The 23549-nt window shown below is 38.6% G+C and overlaps 1 protein-coding gene across 5 annotated transcripts in view; it reads left to right on the plus strand.

Annotated features, from left to right (window-relative positions):
- pard3bb (par-3 family cell polarity regulator beta b) overlaps nt 1-23549 on the plus strand; it is a 314850-nt gene that overhangs the window by 34027 nt on the left and 257274 nt on the right. The window lies entirely within an intron of this gene.

Here is a 23549-nt window from a genome sequence, read left to right on the forward strand (position 1 = left end):
AAGACCAGAGAGTATCGAGACCAAGACAAGACCGAGACCAAGTCGAGACCGGAGGGGGGAAAAAATAGACTAGTGTTGAAGCTAAGCAATAACTTGTATGAATTCAAGAACAGCAGCATACTAGGGTTCAGCCGCAGTTTACCTTCAATACATATTACTTCAACTACACAGGCAGAACAATACAGAGACAGACCATGTTGTGTGTGTGACTGTGAGCTCACTGTAAATGTTTTTGCAGACTGGGTGAGATCAACTATAGCAATTGCATGATGGCTGTTACTGCCCTATTAGAGGATTGAGACTCCCTTAACTTTTGTGTACTGTTGAGGACTGACATGACTGGTACTGACTGGTTCATCTGACAAAACATCAAACACCATCTTACTCCTCCAACAACTGTCTAAGAATGAGAAATATGTAACCAATTGAAATTATACTTAATGTGTAGATGAAATTGTAACATCAAATTAAAGATACACAAATATAAACTTGGATTAGGCCTAATGTTTAGTCAACACAACGGAGATATGCAGTTGATATTTAAAATACCATTTATTTAGTCTAAAACCATCTTTAATACAATAGGCCTACTGTAATTAAACAACACACACACACACACACACACACACACACACACACACACACACACACACACACACACACACACACACACACCGTGCGGTCAAAGTCATCTGTCAGTTGTGCAGTTACCCAAAATTTCCTGAATGAATTTAAAACCCATCATGTCACTGCTACAGTATGTGTTTTTTAAATCAAGTGATCAAAGTGCTCGTTGCCGGCGCTGCGATCAGTGGCGCGGGTAAATTGTTTTCTCGTGTGGCTCGCGCACACGCCGCACTGTCTTCACTCGGACGCGCGCTTCAATCCATTGCGGATACTCTCTATTCGTTCTGGTTAAATCACAAAACATAATGCACACAAACGTGTCCGTGCTTGATATACAACCAATGATGAACATAATCGGTTTTGATGAGAGAAAAAAACTATACGAAAAAACTATACGAGATGGAAAAAACTATACGAGTGTGGATTCGAACCCAGAACCTCTGACACGGTTGGCGAAAGATCTACCACTGGACCATTAAGATATACATTGATCAAAGAGGCGAAACGGTCGTGTCACAAAAAAAATACATGCATTTGAAGGGCGCGAACGTTAATTGTGTCGTCGTGGATATTGTAGTATTGTATTGCTAAATCCCCCGACCACTATGTCGGTCTGAGACAGCGAGACCTAGACAAGACCGAGAGGTCCGAGACCAAGACCAAAGACCGTCAAGGCCGTGACGAGACAGAGACCACGTAAAAGTGGTCTCGAGACCGGTCTCAAGACCAAGACCGGTCTCGAGACACACATCACTAATATATATATATATATATATATATATATATATATATATATATATATATAATATATATATATATATATATATATATATATATATATATATATATATATATATATATATTAATAGTGGGGATAACAAGTATTTGATACACTGCTTACAAAGCATGTAGAGGTACTGTCCACACACTCAATCAAACAAACAGACTCCAACCTCTCCAAAATGGCCAAGACCAGAGAGCTGTGTAAGGACATCAGGGATAAAATTGTAGACCTGCACAAGGCTGGGATGGGCTACAGGACAATAGGCAACTATTGTTGGCGCAATTATTAGAAAATGGAAGAAGTTCAAGATGGTCAATCTCCCTCGGTCTGGGGCACCATGCAAGATCTCACCTCGTGGGGCATCAAGAGAGCTGGGCATCTTAAAGGGATAGTTCACTTTAAAATTAAAATTCTGTCATCATTTACTCACCCTCAAGTAGTTTCAAACCTGTATTAATTTATTTCTTCTGCTGAACACAAAGAAAGATATTTTGAAGAATGTCAGTAACCAAACAGTAGTCTGTACCCATTGACTTCCATAGTATTTTTTTTTCCTACTATGGAAGTCAATGGGTACAGACTACTGTTTGGTTACTGACATTCTTCAAAATATCTTTCTTTGTGTTCAGCAGAAGAAATAAATTCATACAGGTTTGAAACAACTTGAGGGCGAGTAAATGATGACAGAATTTTAATTTTAAAGTGAACTATCCCTTTAAGAGAGCTGGGACCACAGTCTCAAAGAAAACCATTAGTAATACACTACGTCGTCATGGATTAAAATCCTGCAGCACACGCAAGGTCCCCCTGCTCAAGCCAGCGCATGTCCAGGCCCGTCTGAAGTTTGCCAATGAAAATCTGGATGATCCAGAGGAGGAATGGGAGAAGGTCATGTGGTTTGATGAGACAAAAATTAGCTTTTTGGTCTAAACTCCACTCGCTGTGTTTGGAGGAAGAAGAAGGATGAGTACAACCCCAAGAACACATCCCAACCGTGAAGCATGGAGGTGGAAACATCATTCTGGGGATGCTTTTCTGCAAAGGGAACAGGACGACTGCACCGTATCGAGGGGAGGATGGATGGGGCCATGTATCGCAAGATCTTGGCCAACAACTTCCTTCCCTCAGTAAGAGCATTGAAGATGGGTCGTGGCTGGGTCTTCCAGCATGACAACGACCCGAAACACACAGCCAGGGCAACTAAGGAGTGGCTCCGTAAGAAGCATTTCAAGGTCCTGGAGTGGCCTAGCCAGTCTCCAGACCTGAACCCAATAGAAAATCTTTGGAGGGAACTGAAAGTCCGTATTGCCCAGCGACAGTCCCAAAACCTGAAGGATCTGGAGAAGGTCTGTATGGAGGAGTGGGCCAAAATCCCCAGTGTGTGCAAACCTGGTCAAGAACTACAGGAAACATATGATCTCTGTAATTGCAAACAAAGGTTTCTGTTCCAAATATTAAGTTCTGCTTTTCTGATGTATCAAATACTTATGTCATGCAATAAAGTGCAAATTAATTACTTCAAAATCATACAATGTGATTTTCTGCATTTTTTTTTAGATTCCGTCACTCACAGTTGAAGAGTACCTATGATAAAAATTACAGACTTCTACATGCTTTGTAAGTGGGAAAACCTGCAAAATCGGCAGTGTAATAAATACTTGTTTATATATACATATATACAGTGTATATATATGAGGTCAGTATATGTTTACTGACCTCAAACTTTAAAATAGTAACTTTGTAATCTTGGTAAATGGTACCTTGACAGCACTGACAATGTTGTTTTCAGTTATTTATTGACTTTAGATGTGTCACGGTGTCTGTTGTTTGAACATCTTGTTTATTCATTTTAAGCTTCATAAAACTTCGATTTAACCTTTTGGTCAGCCGCAGAGTGACATTTCAATTCTGAGACTCTTTATTGCTTTCATAAATGTCTAGAACCTGCAGCATTATAGGTATTCTGGGCATAATGTGTTGTCCCTCAATGTAAATGGTCTGTGGTCTGGCTGTACTGAACCATTGCCAATGAAAACTAGCTGGTCGCCATGGGCAATGCAGTGTAATGGCTTAGCGTTACACTATTGTGTTGGCTGAACCTTGCTTAACCCTGCCGCTGATTCACTGAATTAGACACACATGCTGCAGAAGTATCATAATGCCGACATATCTTCTTTTTTTTTACTGAAGACGCAAATGCTGGAGATTATGACTGCATTAAAATCTCAATTTTCTTTCGAGAGACCCCTTATAAAACAGCATGTTCCTCGTTAGTTGCTTCACACTAGGATGTTATGTTCTGGATGATTATTCGTCTTCTTAATCAACACAATGGAGCACATGGCTCCGCCCCCTTTGACCCGGCGTCGTCTGTGGGATGCGAGAACGGGGAGAAATACATTCCATCTAATGGCTGCGCTTTCAAACCACGCTGTTCATTACGCACTAATGGAGGGAGATGTTAGAGGTGAGCGGAGCATTATCTCTCGCTGAGAGTTCATCACACTAGAGTTCGGCACCGTGATTTTTAATGGCCGGGAGAAATATGTGTCACGTCACCTTCACCGAAACGTCTATCTAAATCTTTTGAATTGCATTTTATGACCGTAACTTTACACGCTGAAGACAGGGACCGTACTTGACTTTTAGATTCAATTGTAATGTTCCATTACTTTGATTGCTTACGTCCCTGCATCTGGGGTAATAGCAATAAAAATAAGAGGAAATTATATTAAATGGAGGTTTTAATTCATTGTGCTAATTCGCGGACCCATTTTGTGTTGGGTTTGCCAAAGGGAAGGTGTTTTTAATTGTGTTATGCACAATCCCGGGGCGGTGAAGTGGAATAATTCTTAAAGCTAATTTAATTTTCTGTGAATTTTAATGTTGTGCAGTTACTTTCTCTACCCTGAAAGTGACTCAACCATCTGGTTAATGCATAGAGCTGCATTTACACTACAGACGCTTGAATCTCTTCCAGTAATGAATGATAAACATGTTAAAAACAGGTGGAAAGTCAGGTCTCAGTTGGGACTTTAAAAAGACCGCAAATCTGCCCTTTTTCATTATATTTCCACTCCACTTTATTCGGTAGGTCAATTAATATTAGAGTGCTTGTCAAAAATCTTTAGTGTTTGTTCATTTAAAAAAAAAAATGTCAGGTTGCTTTTTAAGGTTGATTGAAGCTTTTTTTTTTTTGCCAGTCAGTGGTCACCAAAACTTTGGAATGACATACGGGTGAGTAAATGATGACAGAATTTTCTAGTATGATCAATAGTAATAGCACTAGCCTTTATAGTCTATAGAAAATACAATATGACCCAGCTAAGCTTACTTCTAACGTTGCGTATGGTCTGTATGGACCTTTGTCTCTGTGTTTTCTCACTGCCCTGCTTGTCCCCTCTCTCCCCTCCATTAATGACTAAAATAATCTTTAAGTCACACTTCTTGAGAGCAGCAAGCAGGAGGTCTGTACGATGCATATGACCCTGTACCAGCACACAGGGTTAATTGGAAGAGTGAATGAAATGTTAAAGGTAGACTCTTTATGGTCTTTCACCCTCAATTAAAGAGAAAAACAGCACCTGGGACCAGGCCGTCTACATTACTTTGAAAAGCCGGCTCTGTTGTTATTATATTCATCTCCCGATGGCTCTATCAAAGTAATTAATTACCTTAATGAATGGTTTCACCTGATTAGATGGTTGCCCATCAAAATTGCCAGTTTGAATTATCATCTCAGGGGTGTGTAAGGCGTATTTCATATCAACAGTTCAAATTAGACCACTTCAGAGGAATATTGAAATATGAGTTTATTCAAAAATGACAATTCTTTTATCGTTTACTCACCCTCATGGCGTTGCAAACCTGTATGACTTTTTCTTCTTCAGTTTTATTTTTTTTCAGGCCTTTTTTTTGTCATTTAGGAGCATGGTAGATCCAGTCCTCATTCTCTTTCATTATTTTTTTTAAAAGTGCTCAGGATATTCTAAAAAATAATCACCTTTTATGTTCCATGAAACAAAGAAAATCACACAGGTTTGGAGGATGATTAAACTATGAATTTCCATTTTTTGGGGATTCATTATTTCTTAAAAGCTTACGTGAATTATATATCATGCTCTCGCTTGGTTTCTGTAAGGGGTTTGTGGAAATTGAAGGGCATTTCTATTCTGAAATTATTTTACCACCTGTATTAAACCAAGGCTTTAGACAGACAGAACGTTTCAGGTTTACGATGCTTTAGATGACAGGCTATTCAGTGGTCTTCTATATGAAAAGGTGAATAAAAAGGCTTGGAAATTAAGGTTTAGGGTGGCTGAATCTGGTTTAAACGTGGCAAAGAAAACCTTAGATTAACATACATTGACATGGTAATTTAACTCCGACAGCCTGAACCCTTTTAGTTACATGAGCAATGATAAGAGGGTTTTCTAATTGCCTGACCTCAGATGGATTGCCCTGAAGAAGAAGCCCATAATTCCTGTCATTCACCTTGAGGAGGGTGTGATTCTCTCGCCTGTAGGCTGAAACCTCACCCTCTGCTGCTGATCATGGACCAGATTTAAAGCTCCAGTCCGTAACTTTTTTTGGGGTTAAAAATGATCCTAAATAAATTTGAGCAAGTACATAACCAGCCACTGTTCAAAACTATCTGCTTGCCTTGGCTCAATTCAAAATGGTAAGCTTTTAATAATGTTTTTAATTCCAGAGGTACTGGTGGATTTCCGCGGGCAATTCGAGCATGTCTTTGCGTCATTACGCCACATCTGTACACATAAAGAAGGAGTCTCAGCTAGTGTAGGCTATGTTGCGTTAGGATGTTGGAGGTGGAGATTTATAGCCTTTTCTCACAGCACTTGATATAATTATAATTAAACTTATCAGTTTGATGGCGGATCCAGAAAGGTTCAAACAACAATCACCAGTGGCAACTGAAGATTCACCCGTTGTAAAATGCAAAAGACTTCGGAGTGGCTACAGAAAAAGAGAAAGACTGCAACCGGGGCCATGCGAAAACAAGGATAAATATCGGAAGGGCATTAAATGTAGTCACGCAATGCTGATGTTGTTAACATTAACAATTTGAGAAGAAAGTATATGCACGGTTTGACGTGATATGATCGTTAGATTTAATCAGCGCCATTTACTGTAATACTTTTTTTCCCTTAGTTGGTCAGAACAAAAGTGGATGTTACTAACTTGTTCAAATTACATTATCTGGTGAAAATTCTTGTTGGTCATACTTCCAAAAAGTAGAATCTGATTCTGAATGACAGTATTCACACCGGCGCGGTGACACATTCTCCTCAAAACATTAGATTCATCCACGCTGTGCCGTGCCGAGGCACAACCCACGTAAAGTTGATAATTCCGCGAATAAATGCAATTGCAGATTTCGAAAAGAGATGGCGACAAAGAGGAAAAACTACGGACTGCAGCTTTAAGTTTTGCACCTTTTACCTGTAATGATCAACTCACCAGACATTGTTATTACTCAAGATATGCTTTAGACAGATGTGTGGACTTTGTTACCCAGGTTTTCTAAGTAGCAGTACCTTTAAAAATGTGAAATGGCATTTCCACTTCATTATGTCTGATCAGCAGACTAATTAAAAGAGTGCAGAGTGAAGGGTAACATCTAAAGGATCGCCCTCATTACCTTTCTCTGGCTCCCCTGGGACCCGGCTGCACTTTTTTCACCTTTTAAAGGACTGACTTAACCAGCACACAACCCCCTCCGTGTATTTAACGGTGGCATGTTTAGTTGGGCGGCAATGTGAGATAATTGTGGATGCGGTGAAACTTGCATTAGGCCTATATAGGCTAGTATAGAGCCAGCCAGACAAAGTAGTACAGGAAATTATAGAGAGCTGTGTGCTGTTCTTTTTTTCTGTGAAGCTTAACATGATTTTCTTTTTCATGACCCTGTATGTGTTTTTTTTTTAATTCATTCTTTTGTACACTTCTTTCAAAAAGATATCATTGACCCCGTACTTTTGAGGAAGTTTCTTTACTCATTACTCCAGTCTTCAGTGTCACATGATCCTTCAGAGATCATTTTAATGTTGATTTTGGTGCTCATTAAAACATTTCTTATATTATTACAATGTGTTTGTATAAGCTTTGTTTAGGCTTGTTTAGGATAAAACGAACAGCATCTATTTGAAATAAAAATCTTTTGTAACGTCATTTACTGTCACTTTTGATCAATTTAATGCGTTTAATGCCAAATAACAGTATTATATAAAATCTTTCTGAACATGAACTTTTGAATGGTAGTGTATCTCACAAAAAAAATTATAGTTTTGAGCAAAATGATGGTGAGTAAACCATGACATAATTATTTTTTTTGAATGATCTATCCCTTGAAAGCAAGTTATTTGGTTATTTTTGCATATATTAGGCTCCTTGTGTGCAGACAAGCGTCTTTCTCTATCCGCTACAGTTGTAAACAGCTGGGTCATGCTGAGTGGTAAACGGGAGTTTTGTTCACCATGGCAACAGACAGCTTGTGTGGAGGCAAGGAGGATGGCAGGGTTAGGAGGCCCTCGCTGTAGACGCCTGTGAATAAGACAGATCATAATTACTCCATCTCTCAATTGTTTTTGTTTTTTTAATCACTCCAGGCAGTTTGCAGCATTTTATTGGGATTCATTACATTGTGGCTCAGGTGGCGTCATGTCTTCAATATCCCTGGAATAGTTTAGATCTACACAGGCACACAAACCCCTACAGTGTTTTTTGGGGTCTCAAATACCTGTTGTGTTTATATCCCTTGTAGTGGGTGATCAATATGGGGTGTTTATTACCTTTATTTAGAGAGCAGGGTGGCTGATATAATACCTTTTATTTTGATTTCTTTGGCTGTTTTTTCAGCATTGTGAATGAGTGCATTTTTTAAAGGGGTCATGAACTTTTATAATGTTTCCTGGGGTGCACTTAGAGAAACAATGTCAAGTTTACTGTTTAATCGCTAGTTTGATTTACTGACACATAGACAAAGAACATGTGACTGTACATTGAATCATTACATATCAGAAGTCACATGGTCACAGATCATATCACGCATTAGAAAGGTAGAACACGGTTATTTACATGTTGTGGCATTACTGTCGAGTCCTGTCGTAAAAGTCTGTTTGAAAAGCCTGCGCCGAAATTGCAACTGATTTTACCAAAAAATCCATAGTGAATTGTACCGAACAAACAAATAATGCTTAACTGAGACTTTCACATTGTTGAAAATAAATAACCACATTCCTAGCATTAGGATCCTTTGGAAGGTAATGTTATTTTTAGTGTAGTGATCCTTTATCACTCTTCTCCTCGTCATCTCACTAACACACCAGTGGGCGGGGCCAACGTTGCGATGATGAAGGCGATGATGATTGATCATCTTCTGCAGAGGCCTTTCACCTATCTATAGCAACATTCCACAACGAGTTGTTCCCTGGGCTTGGTTACAATAAAAGCTGTTTTTGGACTAAAGGCCATTGCACACTGAGTCCGACATTTACGGATGCGAAAGACGCAGAAAATCGAACCCGTTCAGATTTTTTTTATGACTGACGAAAGTTTCGGAGGCAGTGTGACATAACGTGAGGTTGTATTAATTTTTTAACGTGCGAAAATTTCGGATGCGAATTTCGGACTCGGTGTGCAATGGCCTTAACAAGGAAGTTTTCAGTTCTGAAATTTACAGGATATTCTTATAGTATGATAACATATTCGAGGTCATCATACTATATCCTGTAAATTTCAGAACTGAAAACATCCTTTTTTTCAGCTCATGGAAAGTAAAAAAATAGTTATACCTTTTACATGCAAGTAATGCGACACAGCGGGGCAGTGGCAGTTTTGAAAAAGCACCAATCAGATGAGCCCGTGGTGGGATAAACATTTTGAATGTATTGATTGTGGACATTTTACTTGGAAATTAAAAGGATAATCCACCCAAAAATTTATAATATCCACCTTACCATCGAAACCTGTATGACTGACTGACTTCTACGGATAAATAAGATATTTTGAAGAATGTTGGTAACCAAATAGTTGGGTTCTCATCGACTACCATCGTATTTTTGTATTTCAATGGGAGACAAAACTGTTTGGTTACCAACATTCCTCAAATGATGTTCTTTTATGTTCTGTCCAGTGTGAACGTCCCCTAAATCTTGAGGATCTCTTCAGTCTCATATCCACCTCTCCAGTCTCTCCGAATGAAAGCACACACTCTCCTTCAGAAATACTTTGATAAAGAGCCCCAGAATGAGTCTTGGCCTTGTCTCCCCTTAGGGCAGAAGAGGAAGAGATGGAGAAAACAAAGGAATGAGTGAATAAGCGAGAGGGTGCGAAAACAGAATGAAGGCAGATTCTAATAGTCCTAACTACCCAGAGGGAGTTTAAAAAGATATTAAACGTTTGAATAATACATTTGGAATACATATGAAAGGATATTAAAATGGATTTGCTATTAAGGCAGTTTCCAGGCAACATGGACCACTGGAAGAGGGGAGGCGTGAAGTGGACTGCACTCACAGAATGCTCTGCCCTTTTTGAAGCATGAATACTGAAGCCAGCGCTTACTCTCTGAACAGCTGTTGGCTGTAATTTCCCCGCTCGCCTTGATCCTGATCCATAATTAATGCATCAATATCCTGATTACTACATTAAAGACTGTTGATATAAATGGATATGGAGAGTTTATTATGAGCTGTTAGTCAGCATATATTTTGAATGAGCTCTTTTAATTGGTTGTTTTAGGGTTCAGAATGTATTCATGAGCATGAGGGCGATTAGAGAGATTGCTCGTAAGATTTATAACACTTCACTCAGTCAGTTTTGGTTGGATCTTTATAAATATTTTACCTCCGATTGGTCACATGCTCTCTATGTGGCTCTGAAGGGACTCGTTGTGCCATCTGCAAAACGAAATGACAGCAGCTGAGTGCCACATAACCTTCACATAACCCAATTGTTTGCTTTAAGAGTTACTGAAGCCAAGAGATTTGGTACACATTAATACAGCATACAGTTTCAACGCAAGGATTAGGAAACAGCGGGCTGCGCATTTGGTTTTTGACAATACAATTATTTTGGATGCCTATCAAGCTCAAGCTTGAATACCCTTACAAAAGTTATTCTCTGTAGGGATTTGCTAGGGCAGAGCAATAGCCCAGTCAACACCGGCAAAGTTATAATAAATGATTGTGGCTAGCCCAAAGCTTCTTTTGGGCCATAATCGCTCCATAAAGAACTGACCATCATAACTCTTATAGAAGAAATATACATTACACATGCATGCAGATGGGAATACTTGACATATTGGAAGTCCACTGTCATATTTAATACATTTGACATGCTCTGGTGGTACTGAAGTGGGTGATAGATTTACCTTCAAATGTCTATGCCTATATACATTACATGATGTTTTTCAGGTAGGATATAAACATATCAACTTGCTCAGAGATTCTCTTTAAACAGTTGCTCCACCTTGACCGTTTTTTTTTTTTTAATGTAGAAAAACACAATTTGTGCTAATGTCCACTTTAGCGCCTCTGGTGGCAATGCTGAGAATGCAACATGAATTCAGAATGCAGTAAAATTTGCACTCATGTATTTGTGTAGACTGGTTTATGCAGATTTATGCTGGTTTATGCTACAGATTTGCAGCATTTCTGAATTTTAAAATGAAGCAAAATGTCTCTACTGTGTTTTTTTTTATTTGGAGATTAAAATTTATTTTGAAAGGATTGTCCACCCAAAAATGTCATAATTTACTCACCCTCATGTTGAACTCTGTAAAAAATGTTGGTAGCAAAACATCGTTTATACATGTTAAGCATTTGTTTTACATTTTGCATATTTATAGTTTCTTATCATGACTTGCTCTGAACAGGCCTGTTTATTTTTGGTTTCGGAACAATTCGTTCAGATATCCAAACATTTTTCAGACAATGACGAAAGTCCACCATTTGTCTTTTGGCACAACAAATTGTTTGCAGAAATATGTTTTTATGTCATTAGTTGAATCAGACTTGGCACGAGGCCTGTATCTGCATGCCTAAATGATATACGTGTGAAAAGAATCATAGTGTTGTTGCATGAGAAGGTCCAGGTCTTTTTAGACTGCTGGATTCATTAACCCCCAAAGACACAACAATCATCTGACCCCCGAGGAGACACTGCACACATTCAAGGATTAGCACTGCCAAGGTCAGTGGAAACAGAGTTCATGTGAACCAGCATGGACAAACAACAAAAGTTTTTATCTCGCTTATTAGGTCTTCTGCAGTTTAAACACGAAAATTGTTTTGACACTAGTGACCTGCTGGAGAAGTTAAACCAGCTCTGTGTTATTGGTTAGGGGGTCGTCAGGGTGGCCTGGTTGATTAGCATCAGGTGATACAGCGTACGTCTATTGATGGAGAGAATTCTTGGTGTTGACCTTTAGCACTCAAGTGTTTAGGCAGCCAAATCCATAACAGTATTCATGTTCATATCCGCTCATCGATAGACTAACCACCCAGTGTTCTGATCAAACAGGCCGACTTTCTTTTCATGAACATGAGAAGATGTTTTGTTTGCTCTACTGTATTTGCACTCGAACAGCAAATAAGAGTAAAAGGCAAAGGGGAGGTTAATGGCGCGCTGGTCTGAGAGTGGGGCCGTTAGGTGCTAATACTGCAGTGTTTGTTTATGTCTGAGCAGCCAGACTGCCTAATGCCTCTGACCCCAGCTCACCTCCATCATTCTCAATAAGGGTCCCGTGCTGATGGGCTTTATGGTGCACACTTTAGTGTGAACTTTACAGAGTGTGAACTTCCACCAGAGAGGATGCTGTGAAATGGCTTTCGGTTTGTCTGTATTTAATGGGATATTATGAAGTGCAGTCTTTTTGACTGAATTGCTTAATTTAACGTGTGATTTCATTTAAATGATTTTGTTATGGCAATTTTAGTTCTCAGCTGTTGGATGATTATTGTACGGTTATTTATCTTGCTGGAAATGCTCACAATAAAGTTTATTTAAAGTCCCCCTGTGGTGAAAATCCAGCTTTTAATGTTGTTTATATGCCTAGATGTTAGTGCTGGGCGGTATACCGGTTCATACCGAATACCGGTGTTTATTTTTGTTATATGAATTTTTAATATACCGCAATACAGGTGTATGTTACTTAAACAACATTCGGAACAAACGTGGCGCGACGCAGTTCACTGTTTGAGAGGGGTCCCTTTTCACTATTGCACTGTGGTGAGGGCACAGCTGTGTGTGTTACTAGGTGAAGATGGATAGGTTAAACTATAATGGATAGCTGTTAAGCAGTGTTTCTCATACATTGGTTCGCAATATCAACACTGACCGCCACAAATAGATTTTCCAAAGTGTGTTTTTATATGAATGCATCTTTGAAGGGAACTGACTGTCCCTATTTTTGTATGCCAGCCCGCTGGAAGTTAGCATCAAAATCAAAAACCCAATAGGCTTTTGGATTATTGCAGAAAATAAGGTCTGTGTGACCAAACAAAAGTTGATGATTCTTTCTTACACGTTCATTGTGATAATCTTCACAACTGAACACAACTTTTATAAATTTCAAAGCCTAAATACAATCTGCATTCTGCAGAAGTAAAAAGCTAAACATAGAATAAACAAACTACACCACGGTCGCATTACTTCACCATCACTAAGCTTCTAATGTTTTCAGTATTTGTTTAAAAAAAAAAAATCCTAAAAGTTTGAGATATAATAGTTTGCAAGAGTGAGGTTGTGAAAGCGACTGGTCAGTAGATGAGTTTACCTGTTCGTCTGATGACGTTTAATGTCTTGACAATCTCTCATTTAGCTACTTGTTAGCAACCACCATTTATAAGACAAGTAAAAGCTTTAAAAAAACCCCACAAGTGGGTATTACTGATGTATTTTATATCGTAGAATAAAATGTGAAAATATCGTGAGCTTGTGTTCACCACAGACCTTATTTCAAAACCCGTTCAAAAAACCAATTGATTTTAGGACAATGCAACTCGAAGTGCTAAAATGCTAACTCGTTTCGGCCTACAAAAATGTCATCCCTGCACCACTCTGTTGTATGTAATCAATAAATTGTTTGGATGCATCTCTTTAGATTTTTTTTTATTGGTTGTTGAACCTGATTAGACAGCTTTGTAGTTTCAGCTTTCACAAGGTTGACCTTTTATTACTGCATTCAATTCATCTTCCTCACATTGTAGACGTATTGAGCTTATGACAGTGAAATAGATGAAGCACTGGTCGAGTGGACTGCTGACGGCTGTTGGACTCATTGATTGGCCTTGGAATGATCTCTTTTTCACACTGACGCATGAAACTAAAGATTAAGATGAAAAGTTGCATGGAGTTCCACAGGTTTTTGGAATTTCATTAGTTGTGCTCTATTGATTTATTCTGTGGATGCAGAGATGCAGTCATGAATGATGCTGAGCACACCTTAACAGATGCAGTAAACTAAAAAAAAAAAAAAAATCTTTCTGTTTTCTACTTCTACTACTTATTTTAGTGGAAATGTACAGTAAGACTGTCTGAATCATAGTTAGGTAGTGAAATATGATATGACATGACATGCTTATATATGTTATATACGAAATATACATGTATACTAAAACAATTTAAAATGGATCAGTGTTGTCATTAACTAAAACCATAAAAAATCTATTTCGTTAAAAGAAATTACACAAAAATAATGAAACAAAAATAAAATAGAAATATTAGAAATGTTGCCTTGGCAACTAACTGAAATTGTGCTAAACAATTGTAAAAAAAAATGCTTAAACATTATTAATGTAAAAATAACGCTGAAATTATATAGTGAAGACAATTTAGTTAGTTACAGGACAGAAGACAGTTGTCCATTTATACATTCATATACAGTGTTACCTAAAATGTTGATGTTTATTAATTACCCATTTGGGGTTTTGATTTCTCATTGCTTTTGCTTTCCAGAAATGCCAACAGTCTAATTTACAGGAAAGAAAAAGAGGCAATTGGACCAACATTGAGAACCACATGAATTTTGGCAGCCATCAGGTGTTTTTGGATGCATATGTAAGCTAACAAAATGTAAGTGAGACATAAATGTTACCTTGGTGGAAACCGGAATCATTTACTTATTAAGAGTGTGAAAGAAAGAAAGAAGGGTGAAAGGCAAAAAAAACGTGACACGGAAAAATAGAAAACTAGCATGAGCAATCAGGAAAAATAGCCCAAGGACTGCTGGAAACGACTTGTCAATTACTCAAGCGCTAATAAGGCTCTTTTCAGCATCATAAAGCAGCCATGCTGTAAAAACAAAGCATGCTTTCCTCAGGCTCGGACACCCCGTGAAAGCACCCATTCAGGCTGCCGGTGTCCTACAGGTTAGGGATCGGCTCTGGCTACGGGTTAATCATGCATTCCTTTTTCTCCCCGGCGCCCTGTGGACACGACCTGGCGGAGTCGAGAGGGGCTGAACGAACGAACAAAGAAACGAAGGGGCGGAACTGGAGGAGCGCAGATATAGTAGGGTGTGCGACGCGTTAGCTGTGTGGCCGTGATGAATTAGGGTGGTTGTATTTGTGTGAGATGTAAGAAATAAGACCTGCCGGAGCTCACTACGCCTCCTGGCTTGTGTGATTTATGAGGGGTTTACCTCTTGTTTTTATGAGTCATTATAAATAATAACAACAGCTGTAATGTACGGCAGTTAACAGTAGCGCTGCATCTAGTGGATCTCCACTGGTGGCGTTCAGAGGACATGATTCTAACAGCCTAACAAGAGAAAGAGAGACAAAGATAAATATGGTGTGGAATAAGGATGTACAAAACTATATGTTCTCAGTCTTAACCAGAACCGGGTATTAAGACCGTTTTCTCTATTCAGTTTGATTCCATTTCAAGCTTTCAATTTTGATTAATATTGATTCCAATTCGTTCTTCTATAATGTCCATTTTGAAATGAAAGACATTCCCTCATATCTAGTGCTGCAAATTATACATCAAACCTTCTTACTTGGTACATTATGAAAATATTAATTGTGAAAATTCACAGGGCCTAAACCATGCAGTTCAATTGCTACTTAATTGCTAATTAATAGATACAATAATCAACACAACCGAAAACCACTCTTTGGATATCATACTCTTTCTGAAGCTTCATAATTTCATAAAACTAATTTTACACAATGTTAACAGTTTAACACAAGAAATGCAATTTCTAATTTCTTTTTGTTGGTATCCACTGAACTGTTTTTGGTTGTTTTGCTTTATTAGTAGTAAAGAAAAAAACTCAGTTGTTGAGTCGAACATTGTGTCTCATCCCTAATATAGAATATGGATATTTAGAATGGTTACAGGCAGTGGTAATATGTACAATAAATATACATTTTGTTGCACCAATTTTTATGCATGTTATTTACTGTGTAAATAAATCTTTATATTCAATATTGTCCTATTATATTTATTGGCTTTATATCTGCCATAAGAAAAAATCCATATTGGTCAAAACAAGGTTTCATCATAAAAGGCTATTAAAGGTATACTATGTAACTTTTGTAACTCTAGCAAACAACCTTGAGTATTTCTGCCGATACCAACCCAATACCATCCTTTTCTTTCTCTTAAACAATTAAGCTGTTAATGACATTGTAACATTGTAGCCGGAGCTACTTCTCTCTGTATACGTCTATGACGAGTCACGCAGGTACTGGGCTACTCCGCAGTGGTACGACCCGAACCAGGGTAAAATAGTCAGAATATAAACCGGGGCCGGTTCTAGGCATGGCTAAGCCCACCCAAATGTCTGCCTTGTCCACCCAATCACAATTGAGGAACAGATAGTGTTTTTATTATTACGATTTTTGCATTGATTAAAAGCAATCTGAGGTGTGTTCTGTATTGAAAGGTTTGATGAAGGGCTGTAGAATGCCCCAAAAAATCACAAAAAGAAATGTGCAATATTTTTCCTTCATCAACTGAAGGCAGTGCGCCGCGTCACTGTAGCGGAAAAGCAGAGGCTGACAATCACGTGAAAACGGGCAGAAATGTTTGCGATCGAGCTGTGAATTACGAGTTGTATCTTCGTGAATATATATCTACATATTTATTTGTAGTCTAAATATTAATATAGGCTACTGCTCTGATTTGATTTGATTAATACCATGAGGTTAAAAATTATCAAAACATTTTTTTTTAAGGAAATACATAACCAGCCAGTGTTCAAAACTGTCTTCTTGCCTTAGCTTGATTTAAAATCGTAAGCTTTTAATTATCTTTTAAATTCCAGTGGTACTGGTAGATTTCCGCGGGAAATTCGAGCATGTCTTTGCGTCATTACGTCACATCTGTACACATAAAGAAGGAGTCTCGGCTAGTATAGGCTATACTGCGTGTGAGGATGTTGGAGGTGGAGATTTATAGCCTTTTCTCACAGCACTTGATATAATTAAACTTATCAATTTGAAGGCGAATCCAGAAAGGTTCAAACGACAATCACCAGTGACAACTGGAGATTTTTTTCCATGCATCGGAATATTGAATGCTGCAATAAATATGCATCTGATTACAGGTACGTGTGTTTGTATTTTAAAGAGGCCATTCACAAAGGTTGCGTTAATGCTGTTTAAAAAGCGAGATGCAATTCAGTGCAGGTCTAGAGATGCGTTTAAAAAAGAAAAATTTTAACTTGAGTGTCGCGTCTTAGAAAGCCGCGTCGTGCACGATCAATACTGCACAAGTATGAAAGCGAGCTGCGAGTGCAACAGTCAAACACGTCTAGGGTGATGTTTACATTAAAAACGATGGAAAAGTACCGCAATGAAATGAAAAAAACAAACTAACACATCCTGTGTGGCATTTAATTGCCCCTTTCCACACAATCAAAGTTGCATTCATTGCTATAGTAACATTAGGCTTCCACTGTGTTTTCTTAACAAATTATCACTGGAGAGTAGAAACGTAAAAATTTTGCATTATATTTAAAGTGAAAATTAGATAAAAATGGCCATGTCTTGAAGAAGTGTGTTTTAAAATGTTATATAGCCTAGTTCGTATCTATCTATCATCGCATTACGCTGATGTGATTCAGGATAAGACAAAAACACGGTTTGGAAAATGGATTCACAATGTACTTAGTCATTAAATACATTTTGAACACAAAGTAACGGACTGTAGCTTTAACCTACAGCCATCTAAAAAGCATCATGCTCAAACAGTGCAACACATGTTCTACTCCCCAAAAGGAAGAAATACGTAGCCCACAACATGACTCAGTTGTGCAATACATTTATTAAAAAAATGCAGCACACATTTCTCATTGGCACTCGTTGCCTGTATAAATTCGGCATACTCCTTTCCATGATGCTTCTGCAAGTGTTTAATCAAGATCGTGGTGTTGAAGTTTCCAACGCTGCTGCCACCTCCCGAAACGCTTGCGTTGCATAAATTGCACTCTGCTTTGGTTTTATCTTCCTTGAGTTTAAAATAACTCCACACAGCTGACATAAAAACTGCTGACAGGTCTCACCTCTCACTCACGTTCTATCTACTGTTCACGTGACGCCAGTGTTGCCAAGTGCCCCCCACTTCCTTAAAATGTGATTGGGCTAGTTTTGAGTAGCAAGTGGGTGGGTTTTGTTGTAAAAACCTGGCAACCCTGTGTGACACATGCTGATCATCTCTCTTTACGGCATGTCGCTCAGGTGTTGTTAAGCATTAGTATGACAGTTTAGGACTATGGTCCGTGATCGGATCGGATTGGATTGGATTATACTCCCCGACTCCTACAATATCCGATCCAGTGATTTTGGCCAGTATCGGACTAATACCGATACTGAATATCGGATCAGCGCACCCCTAAATCATGGTAAGACAAAAGCACATTTTGGAAGAAGGATTAATAATATATTGACTAATTATTTAAATTTGGTTAATTTTAAACAAAAAAGTTACATAGTGCACCTTTAAACTTTTGAGTTCTGTGGTTAAGCTTAAGGGTTGGATGTGTCTAACCTGTTTGTGTTAGAGCTGGTGGATATGACCAAGGAAACCAGATCAATGTGACTTGTAAATGAGTTATGTTAATTGAATCGGTTTCACCTTGATTGGGTTGGTAATGTGGCTGGGTTAGACTCACTTTAGTCTGGCACCCTTGTTCTCAACTCAGTCACGGATTAGATGCATTTGAATGAATTCCATTTACAAGACACAGACGCGCTGCCCGATGGGTTAAAAGAAGTTTGCTGCAAAGCACCTTTTCATAGACTTGTTTTCTGTGCTATCTAATGAGAAGGGAATCGATGAAGGAAAGGCGTTTCCGGAGATTGCCAACGTGAATGTGGTGGCGCAACGTGAAGCGCTTGACGTTGGCCTTGTGCAGGAGACCACAGTGACATGGAACCATTGATCTTCTGTTTATTGTACAATCAAATATCTGACCTGTCGATTGCTCTTGCTAATGTGTGCAGTCCATCAGGGCATACACACACACACACACACACACACACACACACACACACACACACACACACACACACACACACACACACACACACACACACACACACACACACACGATACGGTTTGAAACCAGATTCATAAAAAACATGTGAAATATGCCAGTCAAGCTATACTGTCAATTTATTGCTTGTGGAGCTCAGTTGTCTTTGGTGTCTGTAGGTTGTCTTTCCTCATGAAACAACAGTAATTTAATTAGCTTTTGGGTTAATCTAAGTCACACTTGAAAAAATGCATGATTATCAATTCTGTTGCTTGTATATTGATCTATTCAGTAATGCGGCAAACTTTTCCTGACGAAAACAACAATGACACTACTACAGTTTTCTGGTAATGGTACTTTGGTTCCCGCATGTGTTTCTTTTGACCATGTTATAACCGTGCTTTCTGCAGAATTCTGATTATGCATTACTTTTTATATTTTAATACAGGCCTAGTTTTTGATTGATTGATAGATGGACGGATGGATGGATGGATATGGATAGATAGATAGTAGTATTGTCAAAAGGTACCAACTTCGGTGCCAAGTCGGTTGTAAAATTTTAGAAATGCGAGACTTTGCACGCTGTTGAGCAGAATCGTAAACACCTCTGATTGGCCATCGTACTCACATGCTCATTAAATATGTCCGTGGTTGGCTGCAATGATCAGCGCTTCACAGTGATGTTAAAAAACATGTTGTAAACATACTGTAAATCAATGACGCTCTTTACCGAGCGCTTGCACAGATACACACCGGTCCGCTGATAGACGCCTGCTTGTGCTTTCAAAACACTTCCGTGTGCTCTCAAACGCTCCCGTGCGTTGATCATTGTAGCCAATCACAGACATATCCGATGAGCGAGTGAACACAATGGCCAATCAGAGGTGTTTAGAATTCCGCTCAACAACTCCCTGCGTTGCTCTGCAAAAAAACTGTACTTATAATGTGAGTCTCAAGCAAATAACCTGGAAAAGATATCCAAGAAAACCTTTTGAATGAAAAGAAATGAAACCGTGAACAAACATTGTCAGCACAGTATAACCAAGGGAACATTATTTGGTTACAATTGTTGATTTTGTTTACACAATTCGTTTCCCCCATATATTTTTCATCCGTTTTCAATTTTCCATTCACGTTTATGAATAGAATTACCATAGATATTATCGTTTGTACCCTGCTATCACCACAGTGTCTTTTCAGGCATCCCAGAACCCGCCAACACATCCACAAAAAGAAATCCAAATATAACAAGCTCCAACCAATATTTTCCGTTTGCCTTTTATTTCAAGTAACACATTCAGACTGAGTGAGTGAAAAGGATCCCAGCGTATAGTTGAAAGCTCCCCATACAGTGATTTCTGACTGCAGGGTTTATACAGGCGCTGCAGGATACACAGGGATTTTTAAATGCTGTGTACAGTCAGACAGCGTGGTAATTACACTGGGAATGATGTGCTTTGTCTCTGTGTGTGTGTGTGTGTGCGCGTGGGTTTACTACAGACTGAGCCGATCCTGTCAAGGAGGTTCTGAGGAGAAAAGGAAACACTTTTGAATTGACATTTAAACAAAAGCAGAATTGAGGCATAAAGAGGCTGTAGGAGTATGTGTGTGACCTCCCATCAATCACTGAGAGAGACAGAATCAAAGAAGGGTTTTACTGGTTGCACTATGATTGCCGCAGGATCCTTGACAAGAAATACCATGGCAGCAACATGGCACAGTGATGCACAGTTTCGGGATGGTAAGTAGGTGGACACCTCATTATCAGGTACCTTTTCAGTTGTCTGTTAATGTTCTTCACTAATTGGAACATGGATGCAGAGATTTGTTCCACTGTAGACAGAGAGTATGTGTGAGGTCTTATTGTTGGGTGATTGACTCATAGTCTGTTCAAATTCATCCCACATGCAATAAGGGTTCAGGTCAGTCAAGTCCTTACACACCAGGGGCCTCATTTATAAAACTGTGCGTAGGATCCTTACTAAAAGTGTACGTGCGCCCGAAAGCCAAATATGGCGTACGCAAAAAAATATTCAGATTTATAAAACCGTTCGTACGCCAGAACCTGCGCAGGATTCACTTTATAAATCCCAGTCAGCGGAAGATTGTGCGCACGTGCGTCTCCTCCCCGAAATAACCATATATGAGCTTACAACGCCTCGTTTTACTATGCAGATCCTCATCTGCATATCATTTACATATGATTATTCATCCACGTGATAACATGTTTAACGGTACAAGACATTAGGAAAATATGAAATACGGATGTGCCGTCACATTACATTAATACAAATAATTTACCGGTAGTAGCCTATCCTTGCCTTGTTTTTGAATAAATAAATCAAATAGCCTAGTGTACAATACATTTCAGAGAAAGTTTTTCTCAATCTTTTCCACTGGCCAAATAGTCTTTTTAATTGATTTATATTTGTAATGGACAAGGGCGTAGATTTGGTTTGAACATTGGGGGGGGTTTTCATGTGATCATGGTATAAATATTGGAGGGGTTGTGGGGGGGTTGTAATGCATAGATTTAAATATTGGGGGGGATATCTCCCCCCCAACCCCCGCACAAATTACGCCCCTGGTAATGGAAACAGATCGACCTTGTTGTGCATTATATTTGCACAATCTGCTATTATCATGATAAGCATTATCTCTGTAGCCTAGTTAAAACATTAAAACACAGCATGCCAAATGAAAAGAGTTAAAAAGCATCGCATGCACAACAAATATGTATAGGCTATTCATTGAATAGGCTATATATATTTTTTACTTTTCAGTAAATGTCATGAAGTTTAAGTGTTTAACTCATTAATGAGCATATTTAATCTAAATGTTTATATAGTAAAACATAGTTTAAATCATTATTTTATTTAAACTGTTATTGTGAATGTGAACATGCACTGTAGCCTATTTATGATTAGGACTCATAATGAAGATTTACAGTTTTACTTCATCTGCCGTTAGATAGGCTATGCGTCAGTTTCACTAACGGCCCAACGCGCTCGCTGGCGCGGACATTTAAGGTGTGGATATTTCCTTCAAGTGATAGGCTTGGTGAGTGAAATTATATTTGTAGCTATTATCTTTCTGTATATGTATAATTTTATTTAGATTTTCTGTCTAAAAGTGACCAAAAAGACATTTAACTCCAGCTCACCATCGGTGTCGCCAAACTGCTCTGTCTCCAAAATGTACGTACGCATGGGTCAGAGTTTGCGTGGAGGTGCGCATATTTTCACGTCAAGTTTTTCTTTATAAATCCCACCTTTTGCGCAGGAACTGGCGTACGCATGTTTTCAGCCCCGTTTTGTGCGTACGCAAGCTTTATAAATGAGGCCCCAGACCCGGAGGTAAACCATTGCTTTGTGCAAATTACTTCTCAAATCTGTCTCATTGCGGCTGGTTAGGACCAGTGTTAATTTAGTATCTTTTAGAGATACTTATTATAGTTTGAATTAGAATTTGTTCTGTTTTCATATGTTTTATGTCTATAGCATTAGATTTTGTTGCATTTTGAGTTACATCAAGTTGAACTAATGGAAAAGGAGAAATATTTGCTAGGCAACTAGCTGAAATAAAGTAAGTTTATTTATATACGTGTGTGTGTGTGTATATATATATATATATATATATATATATATATATATATATATATATATATATATATATATATACACACATTTATATACTTAATTTTTTTTGTTTTCCCCATGAGGAAAACGCCTTTATAAACCATTTTGAAAATGTACAAATGCAGAACGTTTTCAATGAGGTTTGTGTTTAGGGTTAGGGGGTAGAGAATACTGTTTGTGCAGTATAGAAATGGTTGTGTTTATGGAAAGTCCCCATAAAACAGAAAACCAGTGTGTGTGTGACTGTGTGTCTGTGTGTGTGTGATTGAGAGAGAGCAAAGTGTTGTGGGTGGGATGCAGTTATCCCTTGCAGGAGCTAGGTGGTGCTGTTAATCTATGCTCAGTGTTTATGCGTGTATGTGTGTGTTTGTGTGTTTTAGATGGAACAATGAGCTGGTTTTCCTTTCACTAGGAGGCAACATCTCTATTTTCATATAAAAACAGGTTAAAGGGCTGGGAGAGACATGAAGAGTGAGTGATGACAGGCTAACATTGAGGAAACACAGATGTACATCAGTGAACACTCACTAGTGTTACTACACACACAGTGATGATGCTTAAATGGGCAAGACGTGCGTTTCTTCAAGTTTCGGCTAACTGAAAGATATTTAATGTCCTGTACAGTCCAACAGAACTGGAAGGAGTCATTTTTACATTCTTATTTTTGGGTTTAAATTATTCATTTATATTTTTGCTTTCTCTTATCCCGATTTAATTTAAACAGGCATGTACGACTTTGCTCAACCAATTGCATGAGTTTGGGGCGGGACTATCTGTTTGTCTGACCAATTGCTTTTGATGATGCTAGTGCCACAGAAATTACAAACTTCAGCTTAAAAATGCTACATGTTATGGACGCAAACAGACAGGAAATGATGGGAACAGAGAGGGATGCTGTTCAGCTTGGAAATGTTGCAAGTGGTGGATTCAAACTATTGTTGCTCACATATGCCCTACAAATGGTGTCGGAGAACATGTGGTAACTGCTAGG

This window comes from Phoxinus phoxinus (assembly GCF_949152265.1).
Source record: "Phoxinus phoxinus genome assembly, chromosome: 7".
Classification (NCBI taxonomy): Eukaryota; Metazoa; Chordata; class Actinopteri; order Cypriniformes; family Leuciscidae; genus Phoxinus; species Phoxinus phoxinus.